This window comes from Alligator mississippiensis, chromosome 12, assembly GCF_030867095.1.
Source record: "Alligator mississippiensis isolate rAllMis1 chromosome 12, rAllMis1, whole genome shotgun sequence".
Classification (NCBI taxonomy): domain Eukaryota; kingdom Metazoa; phylum Chordata; order Crocodylia; family Alligatoridae; genus Alligator; species Alligator mississippiensis.
The window spans coordinates 55242744-55255668 of record NC_081835.1 but is presented as its reverse complement, the minus strand read 5'-3'; the positions used below and the strand labels follow the sequence as shown (position 1 = coordinate 55255668).

General features: G+C 43.6%; 1 long non-coding RNA gene across 4 annotated transcripts in view; it reads right to left on the bottom strand.

Moving 5' to 3' along the window:
- Positions 1-4669: 4669 nt before the first annotated feature.
- The window catches only part of LOC132244473 (uncharacterized), a 174612-nt gene continuing 166356 nt past the window's right edge, over positions 4670-12925 (bottom strand). For 3 of the 4 annotated variants that reach the window (XR_009455906.1, XR_009455903.1, XR_009455905.1), the window contains one exon: positions 4670-5734. This is a non-coding gene — a long non-coding RNA (uncharacterized LOC132244473). The remainder of the gene's footprint in view (positions 5735-12925) is intronic. The other variant, XR_009455904.1, reaches the window with a different exon arrangement.

Genomic DNA, 12925 nt, shown 5'->3' with positions numbered 1-12925 from the left:
CTAGTGAAAATAAAAAGAGCTGCTCCTATCAAGGATTCAAATGATTAAATATCCCTCCATAGAAATACTTTTAACTTCACTTACAGTACAATCTCACTTACACACTGATGCAGTTGACAGTGCTAACAAAAGCTTCTTGAGTAATAAGGGGCATAAAGAGAGAGAGAGGAAGGAGGAAACTAGAGAGAGAATGAGGAGAACAAGGGACAGGGCCAGAAATGAAAAGAAAAAAAAAAGAGAAATGAGATTAGAGGGAGCTAGATGGAGGGAAACGGAAGGAAAGAAAGAGACAGGATCTCTGTGATGGCAGCATTAAAATGTACAAGGGCTAAACCAATTAAACAATGAAAGGAAAGCAAAGGATTAAATGAAGGGCTGTGTAGAACAGCTTCTCTAATCCAGCTCATTTACTGGCCTTTACTCTCCTTTCCTCCTACATGGATCCTTGGGCTTGGCATTACCACTGCTACGCCAAGTGCCTCCTGGGGCTCTCACCCACCCTGTGTACCACACCCTTTCTTCATGCCCCAAAACACCAGGCAAGGAGAGGGGAGATGGTGATGGATGGTTCAGGCACTGGTGTGAGACTCTTGGCAGGGGAAATTAGTTCACGCTGAGCTCTATGCTGCTTTGACCAGACTGCTACCAGGACCTGAGTTAGCTAGTTCAAAGCCAACTCTGACATGTCTCTTCTATTTGCAGTGTAGACATCCCCTTATAAAAGTTTTCCATGGACTCTATGTGTGTGTGTGTGAACCTGAGCAAATCATGTCTTCTTATGCCTCTGTTTCCTCACCTGTAGACGAACGGTGTGGATTTCTACCTTTTCTGCTCAGCTGATGAGCAGTTCAGAGAAAGGGCTGTGTCCCATTTTAATTCTCCGGTGCAGCATGCAGTAGGATGAAGCCCTGAGCTCAGTTGGCATCTCTAGCTGCGATGGAAATACAACTGATAATGAAGAATTTGTAGTGCTGTATTTTCACCTCCCTAGTTCAGCATACTCTTAAACTTATTTTGCTTGTTTTTTTTCCCCATCACCTTCTTTTTGTGTCTCTTGCTCTTCACGGTATGAAGGAATCGCATAGGCATACGGGGGCCTGAATAACTGAGTTAGATGTCAACAACGCAGCTCTGGCTGGTTTCTAAAGCTGAACACAGTGACTATCTCTAGAGAATTTGCAAGATAGTTAAAGGGATAATATCCAATTCTTATATACTAGGCTTCTGCTTTGCTCCCGCTCTCTCCCTCCCTGTGTCCCTTTTTTCTCATTGTCCCCTTTCTTTTCATCTGCCCTTATTTCCACTTCCATCACTGCTTTTCCTTGGTCTTACATGGGGTAATTGCACTTTAATTCCTTTGCAGGGCTCCTAATTCAATCTGCTGCCTTCTTTGACACAGATATCATTTCCTTGACCCTCCTTCCTGGTGCCTGCCATCTGTCCAGAGAATTGCAATCATTTAGTTTGTCCTCTGGTTAATTCACAGTGTTTTATCTCAGCCCCAGGCCTGACAGAAGAGGGAGGTCAAAGGTGGGTGAAGATCACTCAGGAAGGGGGATAAGGGAGGAGGGGAATATGGATCCCTTGAGGTAATTAACCCCTCCCTGGTTCCTGCTCAGCTCTGGGAAGCTGAAAATCATCTCCAGTGGATCATTTGAATGTACCTTCTCCTTTTCTTAGGGACCGAAAGGCACAGCCATACTCAAAACAAGACAGATGCTTACAGAATTGAGGTTTTAAAGGCATTTTTTTTCAGTTGAATTCTTTCCCTTCCTACATGGCAAAGTCCAATGTGAGCTGACTAATAAATTTACTATCTTTCTTTCTTAGGAGAGTTTGATATGGCAGCTCCATAGATCAGCCTGGTCTCTAGGGATATTACTGCCCTGAACAAAATGGAAATTGCTGCCCCCTCGCAAGCCCTCTGTGACTCATACAATAAAGAGAGCCCATAAACATTTGGGTAATTACAGTCTGCTGGCCTATATTCCATGGGAGGCAGGGCTCTTCTTCACTTCCTGTCCTTAAGCGGTTGTTTCTTGCACCCCACCTGCAGCACTTTAAGGAGCAGGGAAAAAGATTATTGCTAAAAAGCTTTGGGGCAGTCAGGGGGGTCGAAAGTAAGTACAAAAAGGGCCTAATAACATAACGGACAAAGGCAAGCTACTGTTCTACCTGGACAGAGTGAACGCATGTATCCCTCCCCTCTAGTGAGGGGAATCAGTACTCAACTGTATACCTAAGCCCTATATTGTTGCCATCTGAAGTCCCAGGCAGGCACTTGGGGCTTCTGAATCTGCAGCAGGAGAATTCTGGATTCTTTCCCTGCCATAAAGGTAGCCAAAGCATGACGCATAGGGACAACCATGCCAGCTGGCATAGCTTTTATATTGTGATGTTGTCATTTCTGTCTTAGCACTAATATTTTACAGCTTGCAACCAACCACCTATGTTGTGCTTCTTAACTGGCCTGAGATGAATACTGCTCCTGCTGTCCCTTACCCACCACCAAAATCAGGATGGGCAGTGCTGCAGCATCGAAGTTTGGCATCTGGGACAAAGCTCACAGCGGCAGCCCACCCTTGCCCTGTGCACAGATCTGGGGGGCACCCCCCACGCTTGCCCAAGAGTGCACGCAGAAGCAGAAGACACCCTCCCCCTGTCCCTGCACCTCCCCAAATGAGCCACTCGTGGCTCCATCCCACACCCTGCCCTGGCTGGGCAGCACCTGCTGATGCCCCTTCACTTTGGCGCCTGGGGCAGTCGCTCGCCTTGCTTCAGGACTGAGGATGTGTAATGTATATGTGTAATGTATATGTGTAATGATGACACTGAGCTCCCTTTACAGCCATTTGGAGCAGCACAAAGTTACCCTAAAGAAGCAGGTGAGAACATAGAAAGAGACTGATTCATCTGAGTTTTGTCAGTGTTACCCCCTCCCTGTTTTCCACTCTTGATCTCAGGGTGAATTACAAGGTGTGCGAGAACTCCTCTAAAATCCTCCTTGAATATACCATGTCTGGAGCGGTGCTGTGTGCGCTCCCCGGCCGCCTGAGCATCTCGCTGGGTAATTTCAGCTCGCTGAAGGCACCTCACAGTGCTGTGGAGGGACACGGTGAGTGCATCTGACAGAAGAAACCCACTTATCGCCTCATGCTCATCCTATCAAGGCACCTGCCCGACTACAGTCAAATTGCAATGAATAATTAAAACATCATTTGCATAAAGTGATTTACCTTTCTTTATTAGCTGCTGAATTGCCCTCCAGTGAGCGGCTCCACTGAGAAAGAGAGACTGACCAGTGTTAACTGGTTCCTGGCCAGAAAGTAAGAGAGATTTGGGCATTAACTATGCAAGGAAGTCAAACTGCTGCTGCGTAGGAGACAGAGGCGCAGGGTTGCAGCAGGAAGGCAGCTCCCTTATCCCTGGATTCTCATTAACAGAGCAGCTTGTGGGCAGAAAGAAAGCAGAGCAGTCAGGGTGCTGAGAGGTATGAAAGACATGGCTTCTAGTCCAAGTAGCTTGAAGTAGCACGGAGCCAGGTGGGAACCAGATTTTCCATGTCTTCAGAAGTGCTGTAATTTCATGGGGGGTGCGGGAGGGCTTGGCTCCCATTGTGTTTTGAAATGGAGAAAAGAAAGAGAGAGAACTTCCTCTGAAATGCTAAACTTAGTCCATGCAATGGGGCGAAAAAAATTAAATGTTTCATTGTCATTTCCATCTTTTTAAGTTTAGTACATTAAAAATTCTTCTTTTCAACATAATTTCAAAGCAAAAAAAAAAATCAAAGAGTATCATTCTCAAAACGTTGACATGGGGCATTCCAATATCACTAAAATGCTTTGCCTTTTTCCCCAGAATAAAATTTCACCCAAATTGACACATTTTATAAGTTCTGATTTTGATAAGAACAATATTTTTATATATTAAAAGAATCAACACCTTCTGCCTAGTTCTAATATCTATATTAAAAAAAAATAAAAACAGATATACGGTGCTGGAAAACTCAGCCTAACAAACAACTTTATGGGAGGTATTGATCTTGTATGGATATTTGTAGAAAATTCCCTCCCAAAGTTTCCTTCCTAATCGGGGAAGGCTCTGAGTTTGTTCTGTCTCTCTTGCTCTCTCTTGCTGTTCCAGAAGCCAGTAGGTTGGGTTGCAGAGAGGAGCTATCCATGGTATTACTCAGCTCCTCAAGGTCCACTCTTTCAATTTGAAAATAAAGCGATTGCTAGACTGGATTACCACAGTCATCCTCCTAATGTATCCCATCTGCATGCCTGATTCCAGATACTTCCCAGGAATGGTTAAGAAACCCCATAGGTTGACAACTCATAGGTCTAACTGAGACCCTACCAAACTCGAGACACCTCAAGCTACAAGCTGCTGCTTTATCAAGTGTTTGATCGTATTTCTCTGCCAGATGTGTATCTTTCCTATGCCGTGGGTGGCTGTTTCTAATCAGCACTTTCCCTGTCTAATTGCTTCATTGCAAGCTTCTCCCTGAACTTGTCAGACACAAACTCACACTTCATGCCTTACTTGTCAGAGGAAAATTGTTCTTTTAGATGTACTTCGGAGGCAAGAACAAGGATACTAAATGTTTGGTTCAATGCATCATCAGAGTGTATTCTCCAAGAAAAGATGGGCGATGTCATTCATATCATTGTTTGTTAATAATTTCTCCGGAAGCACCCAAAGTTCGCTTGGGGCCGCAAAGCATACAGCAAGCCAAAGTCTCTACCACAGTATTATTCTTATAGCAAGGAATTAACAGATGATGCCAGTGATGATATTGTCCCAAAGGAAGTGCATTGCCTTGTGCTTGAACCAGGAGTCCGGGAGTCACAACTTCTGTGTCCCACTCCTGGTTTCTGTCTCGCTCTATCTAGCTATCTAAGCTTTCCATCAGCTGTGATGGTAGAGGTGAATCATTCTGCTCTTGCTGGTGCAGTTCACTAGTCAGATAAGAAACTCTATATTTTTTGTGAATAGATGTTCTGTACCACCTGTAGCTTAATTTTAGGGTAATATTTTTTTTTTGCCACACTCCCCAATTAATGTCCTAATTGCCCAATACATTACTGAAAGAATTGGATTCATTCCTTTTGTTTCATACTTTTATTAGTACAAAGAAAGTAAAGAACTTGAAAATCAAACACAGGGCCATTCCTTTAAAGTCTCTGGTCCCCATAATTTGGGAGTGGCAGTTAGCATCTTAGTGAGCTTTACTTTTTTCTGCTACATGTGTGCTAGCAGAGGGTTCAGATCAATACTCTCTGTAATTTACCATTCACCCGAACTTAAATCAAGGTGTACCAGCCAAAAAAGAGCCCTAGTAGAAAGTAAACGTGTCTTTAAGTATGAACTTTGAAAAACTGCATTTTTCTGCTTGCAACAGACCCAGACAGTGTTAATGGACCCCCGACTGCAATGGGAGATTTGGAAACAGGGACAAAAACCGTATTCTTGCATGGAAACTCCAAAGCAGCTTTTGGGTACGTTCCAAGTTTCAGCTGCTGCCAAGAACTAGAAGTTCAATGGAAAGGTCCAGGGCACTTACGTCACAGCCTGTCTCTTCTCCAGGCTGTCTGTCTTCTACTGCTTTGCTTAACACAGTGCACTGCTGTTGTAAACCCTCACCCGGCATCTTCAATGTTGCTGGAGATACAGAAAAAGAAAGCGCGCAGATTATGATGCTCCTCAAATTGTGAAAGTCTTTCTTCAAGTGCTGTCTCAAAGCATAGGAGAAAAAATTGGTTTTATAGTTAGTTAATGGTTCACCTCTGATCTTATATAAATCAAACATTCTCTTTTTCATTTGTACTCTTAGTGGTTTTTCTTGTGACAAACTAGCTTTGATTTTCAGCTCAAACTGTTCTTTAACAGCAGTCAGGACACTTGTGAATCCCTTATCAGAATGGCAGTTTACAGAGACATTATTTGAGTCTTTTCGTTGATGCATAGATTGCTCTATAGCCACTTCAAGTTTTTAAAGTATGTTACTGAGGATGCTGACTTCATGAAGAATAACATGCCAACATACTACATTGTACATAATTTAAAATTGAACATTACCCGAGACAACCGCTTGCATTTCTTTTCTAAGTTTTGGTCCCTTTGGGTCCCTTTAAGGTTTGAATCCTTGGAAACTGAAACCAAAATATCATAGGCTTTTGAATCTTGGTATTAAAATACTCAAATAACATCAGTTCAGCTTTCCCATCTTTTTCATGTAACAGTTCTGGAAACCGGATGGTCACATGTTGACTCCTTATATCCCAGTATTGCAGCAAGACTGCAATAAAAGTATAAATGCTTTGAAGCATATCAAAAAACCATACAGCTTCTGTATACGATTCAAAGAATGTGCAGGACCAAAAGCATCCTCTTGTTAAGGTCTCAGCTTCTCTTCTGAACTCCACTATGTTTCTCTTTCATGTTTGCCATATTATTGTAGCCCTGGCCACTCAGATCACTAAGTGAGATTCCCATTTCTATTAACTGTTCTAGGTGCACCTCTCTCATGATGGTGCCACTATGTCATATCCAGAAATTCAACAAAAAAGGAATGTGGTCATAACACTGACTTCTCTCACCTCAGTTGTTCCTTCTAAAGAAATGAATTGAAAAACCACTGTCATCCCTTCTTGCTTACTAATGACTTGGGCCCAACAGCTTTCAAAGTACAAAGGATTTCCTCCTTAATCATGTCCCTGAAAATATTCACAACTAGTGCTGGACTCTGTATCATGCTGTTGGCTTCTCTTTCCAGTTTTCAGCTGCAATCTTCAGCATCAGAAAGATATTTGCATGTTCATAAACAATTGGCACTTCTCCTTTCTCTTTTGACCATGAAGATTTGTGTTGTCACTGAAGATCGCTAGCTGACTGCATGTGCGCATAAATACAAGTTAATCCAGGAACTTCTAAACAACCAAGTATCAGCTGACTCATTCAATACAACGAGTTCCCTATTGTCTGCTGTTGTTGGACAGCAAATTCCATAACACTGCCAATTTGATAATCTGAACAGAAAACAAATACTGCTGGGGAATAATAGATGCTTCATATTTGCAAACATGCTTTTTTTGCTGCTCCTAACTCCTACTTAGGGTAGTTCGCTGCCTACTCCCCCTACCCTTAAAGCCAGTCTAGTATATGTAGCACGGGTTTTTCCCCAGCAACATTCAAATGAACTGCAGCTTCGTTTTTGATCACCAATGAACTAACTTGGACAAAGTGACTGTTATATTTGGTGTAAAGAAAAATGTCACAATGGATAAGACACTGATGCTTGTAGAGCTGAGAGCTTTGTTCTTCTAAATCTTTTAACACCTTGGCACTGTAGTCAGAAAATGTTCTTACCTCCAGGATGCAGAAAACTTGGAGAGTTGAAATATTTCACAGCCAAGCTAACTTTATCCCTCTTTCCCCAAGTAAAATGAAAGGAAGATCCTAATCATTGCATATATATCACATGACTGTTTGCAATGTGCCTGATGACTAGTCCCTGACTGAGATCTAGGATGGAAGTCCAGCAAAACGTTTGGGATCTGAGATATTTTGGACAAGCCCCACAGCTTTGATGCAAGTGGAGGGGTTTTGACACCTTTGGCATCCTGTAGATGGGAGTTGCAGTCATCAGGATCTTGTAGTAGTAGAAATAGTAGTAGTAGTAACAATAATAACAACATGACATTACATGTCTAAATAAGATCAGCCTTTGAGTAGTGGTTAGGGGTTTACTATGATTATTTCCCTTGTATTCACTGGCAAGAATACAAGACAGTTGTATTTTGCTGCCGTGGCTTGCTGGCATTTGGGGTGATGGAGTTTATATCACAATGGGTGGCCAGTGCCCTATTTTAGGTTCCTTTCCATGGCCTTGTGTTTTTCATCCTATCTATCATTCCCAGGGATCATGAGAACTGAAAGACCAGAGCCTATTTGAGATCCATATTCTATATGGGCTCAGGCCCTTTTCCTTCAACATCCCTTATTCTGCCTGTGCTGTACTGCGCAGGCATTTGCCTGGTAGAAATGAATGGATGAAACTCATGTAAACTATTTCACTGGCTTGCTTTACAATCTTGAGCTAGCTGTGTGCCTGTAACATGTCTAATACTTACACGGGCTGGAGTTCTTCCTATGTCTTTTAAACTCTGCTTACAGGGACTGTCTCTTAGTATGTTTTAGTGCTCACTACACAATGAACCAATGGTTGGGGCTTCTAAGTAGAAAAACAGAGCCAGTGTCAGGTTAATTTTGCAATGTATTCAGTATGGGCACCCCTTGGGATAGGGGAAAATATCTAGTTTCCATTAAAGATGAAAAGGGGCTAGGTAGGTTGAGCCCAAAGTTAATTGCCTCAAGATAACCTCAGCTGTTGATTCTATACAGCTTCTCGTTCATCATGACCGTAGCCTCCCTCCCTAACAGTCCCACATGACCCCTTTCTCTGCTGACCATCTCTCCACTTCCTGCCAGTGTGCTCCACTTACTCTGATTTGAGAGCTGCCACGTGACAGCTCTTGTGGTGCCAAGCACCGTTACAGCTTTATTTAGACCCGTGTGGAGAAGCCATCTGTTCTGTCTCACAGGAGGCTTACTTTTCGCACCCGGTGCATCCCCCTCCAGGCTCTGTTGCAGCAGCTTATGCAAAAGTTCCCTGAAATGACAGCTGACAACAAACTAGCAACAAAGGAGGCCCTGTTGCTGTATCCTTTCAAGTCAAACAAGTGGTTTTGCCTTTTTCTTTTTTTCATCTTTCTGTATTGCCCACCTTTCTAGGAAAAAAAGGAGGGAGCTGGCTGGGCCTGCCAGTGTGCCAGGTGGAAAACCCAGAGCCAAGTTCTGTTTTACTTAGCGTGCAAAGTCTATGAAAGTGCCAAATGATACTTGCCCAGCTGCTGCCTAGTTCCACCAGTGTTGCCCTGCTTCCTGTGTGTGAGCCTACTGGGCATGCTTGAAGGCTTTGCTGGAGGCTGCACAGGCTCTAAAGTAGAACAGATCACCTTGGATAACGTCCTGAGAAACCCCCCCAAAACTTAGCTCAGAGAAAAAACTAAGACTCATGACTGTTTGACAGGGGAGGCAAGAGTAGCCAATCCTACCAATACTCTAGGGGTTAGGGCACATGCCCTCAAAGCAAGGGACCCAGATTCTGGGCATACTTCACCCAGATGGTGTTTGAACCTGCCTCTCCTCGAAAGTGTTCTGGCCATCAAGCGAGAGGTAAATAGTACACAGCTAGTCTCTTAAAGCAAACGAGTGGGATATGAGTGAGATGAAGAAGAGCATGATCAAGTGCTGCTGAGGTTCAGTGAGATGACAACTCTCCTGGATAAAGAAGGGGCCCTCTCCTACTCCCATCTATGCACTTCAGAAGGTTTTCTACACCTTGCATTTGCTGGAGAAAAAGGACAGACAGACAGCAGCAGAACAGCTTCTGCCTCCTTGAATGCAGGCCTCAGGATCCTTGTCCTTCTGGGGCATTGCCTGTTTTACTAACCTTCACTGCTTCTAGTGTGCTGGTTCCTAGCCCCACAGATCTTTCCCTCTCATTTGCACCATGGGCCATCTTCACTAAGACTGCTGGAGAACGTTCTGCATGCCTAGCCCATCATGCAGTAGTCAGTGCTGTGGTAGGAAGTGGGAGATGCAGGTTTAAGCCCTTTCTGATGATTTGGAAGGGAGAAAAACTTGAGTGTTTTGTGACCTGGACAAATATTTATTGGACTAAAAGATGTGGTGGCCACCACCTCCTCCCATTCCCTCTGACTTAGGAAGTGGGAGGACACAATCCAGGCAGCATAAAGAACAAGACTTGCTTTGGGAGGCATAGCCTACTTCCACAGACATTTTAAGTTGAAGTCTTGAGTCTGCAACAGACTTTGGGCAATTAACTGAGAGCCAGGTTCTGTCCTCATCACCCCAGTGTTTGAGTTCTCCCTGATTAGTACTATTCACATCAGCAGGGTTATTTATGAGTCTCCTTAAGAAAAGTTAAAAGAATCAGCCCCTAACCTCTCTGTGCCTCAGTTCCCTACCTGCAAAAAGGGGACTAATAAAAGTTTCTTTTTCTGTCTTATCTATTTAGATGGGAGGCTCACGAGGTCTGGTGGGATCTCTGAGTTACCTGCTTCACAGGGCCCTGATCTCAAGTGGAGCCTTTATCTGCTGTCAAAATACCAGTAATCATGAGAGCAATATTTGCAGTGCATTGGTTTGAGATAGTTCAGGCTGTTGACAGGTCTCGGGTGGGACTGATAACATGGGTGGGGGGCATGCTGCTGGAAACCCATGCGGTACTCAGAGTGCTGAGGGTTATGTTGGACCCCTCCATGGCACCCCGACAGGGTGGTTCCAAAGAGGATGGAGCTAGACTCTCCTTAGTGGTGGCAGATGACAAAGCAGGGAGCAATGGTATTAAATTGCACAAAGGGAAGTTTGGATTAGATATTAGGGAAAAAAAAAATTCTCATTAAGTGGGCAATAAAGCACTGGAACAGGTTACCCAGAGAGGTAGTGGAATCTCCATCGCTGAAGGTTTTTTAAGACCTGCCCAGACAAAGCCTTGGCTGGGATGAGCTAGTTGGGGATCGTCCTGCTTTGATTGGACCAGACCTCCTGAGGTCCTTTCCAACCCTAATTTTCTATGATTTTGCTCTGTCCCCACTGGCATTCACACAGCACTGTCTTGTGGAAGTTCATATTAGCACTAAACCACCAGCTCTCAGCTTCATCATTAAGGAATAATTGTAAAGGTAGGTGAGAGAGGGGTTGAGAAAGGGACAGGTGCCTGTTATCATGTAGAAGGCAGTAATAGGCAGATATGACCCTCCAGCAAAATGAAAAGACCCAGGTATTAGCAGGCAGAATTGGAAGGGGAGGGATGAGATAGAGATTCGCTGTGGGCCATGACCAAATATTTTACCTGTCAAAAAATTACTTTAACCTGCACATTTAGGCTATAAAAATATTTCTTCAATCAAGGGAAGCTCTGCTGCTCCCAAGGACAAAGCTAAGGCAGCATCTTCTACCTGTCTACAAAATTAATTTAAAATAAAAAAAAAGAAGAAGAACTTTGTGGTAGGAGAGAAAGAGAGAGACCTTTTAATAACCTCCCTTCGTCCCAGCAGATTGGAAGTGGGCTGCAGCGCTGCACACTCTTTCAGGAACACAGCGCAAGTCCCTAGTGCAAGCATCAGAGCAAAGAGGCTCAAAGGGTCTGTGCTTAGTGCTGGCCTTACCGCAGCAACATTTTTTTCATTGTGAATACCTGCAGCTAATTAAGGATAATTCTCCATTGTTTTCACCTAAGTCTAATTTTAGGCCAGGCTCCTGGGGCTTGAAGCAGCGCAATAGGCTTCAAACTCTTCTGTCCCAGCCTTGAAAGTCACCCCGAGGGATACCCCAGGAACAGAACTGTCCTTCCTTCTTGAGAGGACTTAGCCTTGGCTTGTCCTACTTCGTCTCTGCTAGACAGTCTGCCCAGAATCTCATTTCATCCTGCCCCAATTCCTTCTCCCTTCCAGGTCGGCTCCTGCCTCCCCTCAGTAGGACTTTCACTGGGCCTCTGATCACCTAATCTCATTCAGTTAGGATCCAGATATTTAGCTAGCGAGTCAGAGCCCACTGTAGTCGATGGGAATCATCCTCTGAAAAGATCAGCCCCTAGGACGCTATCTACTGCAGCCCATATTGCTGATCTTTTGGAGAACATCAGGCACTATCCAGAATGACAGCGTGCACCTCCAGTCCCAGTCCTTGTCCTAAGGACCCAGGCCCAATCACACTGACTGGCCTCAGCCTTGCACTCTCCTCTTCCTCTCCTATAAGGTCATCAGGCTCCTGAATGTACAGACACAAGGAAGTGTGCTGCTACTGGAAAATGCTGTTCAACATGGAACTGACTATGAATGAAACATTGCAGGACAGTTCAACAAAAAAAATCAAATATTTCATTTTTTATCAGTATTTGATTTTAAATTAAAAAAAAATCAAGCTTTTCCTCTTTTTACATTTCAGAAACTTTTTTTCTCAGAATTTCTGTTCCACAAAAAAAAAAAAAAAAAAAAGCAAGCTCAACTTTCCCCCTCAATTTGGGGTAAAAATGAAGGCTGAAATGTCAGAGATTCCTGAGGGATGGGAATTCTGAATTTTACTTAGCTCTGTCCTTTATGATGGCAATAAAAAAGAGCCAGTGAGAATAGAAGTATGAAGTAAAATTCTGCTCTCAGCTATTGACCTCAGTGGGTTCACACTAGTGTAATTTAAAACAGTATCAGGCTGGTGGGCTGCCAACTAAAATCCTTCTCCTTCTAGATTTAGAACAAAAAAGGGCATCAACTAGCCTTTCATTAATGGGAGGTAGGGAGAAACTTTATTTGTGGATAAGTTATCCTATAGGGGCCTACAGTAGGGTTTCTTGTACCTCCCATCTGAAAGAATTAGTGATAACCAAACTGGGGGGACCCAATATCTGATCTCGAGTGGTGTTTCCTGATGATCCTTAGCAACCAATATCCAATTGACCTTAAGACTTCCATACCCTAGTCCTGACTGCATTGTGTATGAAGTTAGAAAATTATACAGATAGTATATTCAGCAGGCTGATGTAGCCCCAACCCCATCTTATCTGGCCATCCTGCTCCACAATCTCATGTTTCCATTCTAAATAGCTACACACAATAGGATCTAATATGATCTGAAGGCATTTTACAACTAGGAGGATGCATATTAGTTTTGCTTCTAGACGTCTTTGTCTAGGAGTCAGTGCTGGCAGTCCTTTGACATCATTTCAATCCATTCAGTACTCCTGGGCACAGGGTGCCCTCTCTTTATTTGTTTTGTCCCAAAGGACTTAATAAAGAACAAAAACTAATTCCATTTTTCATTTATGCCCAGAGCCACTATA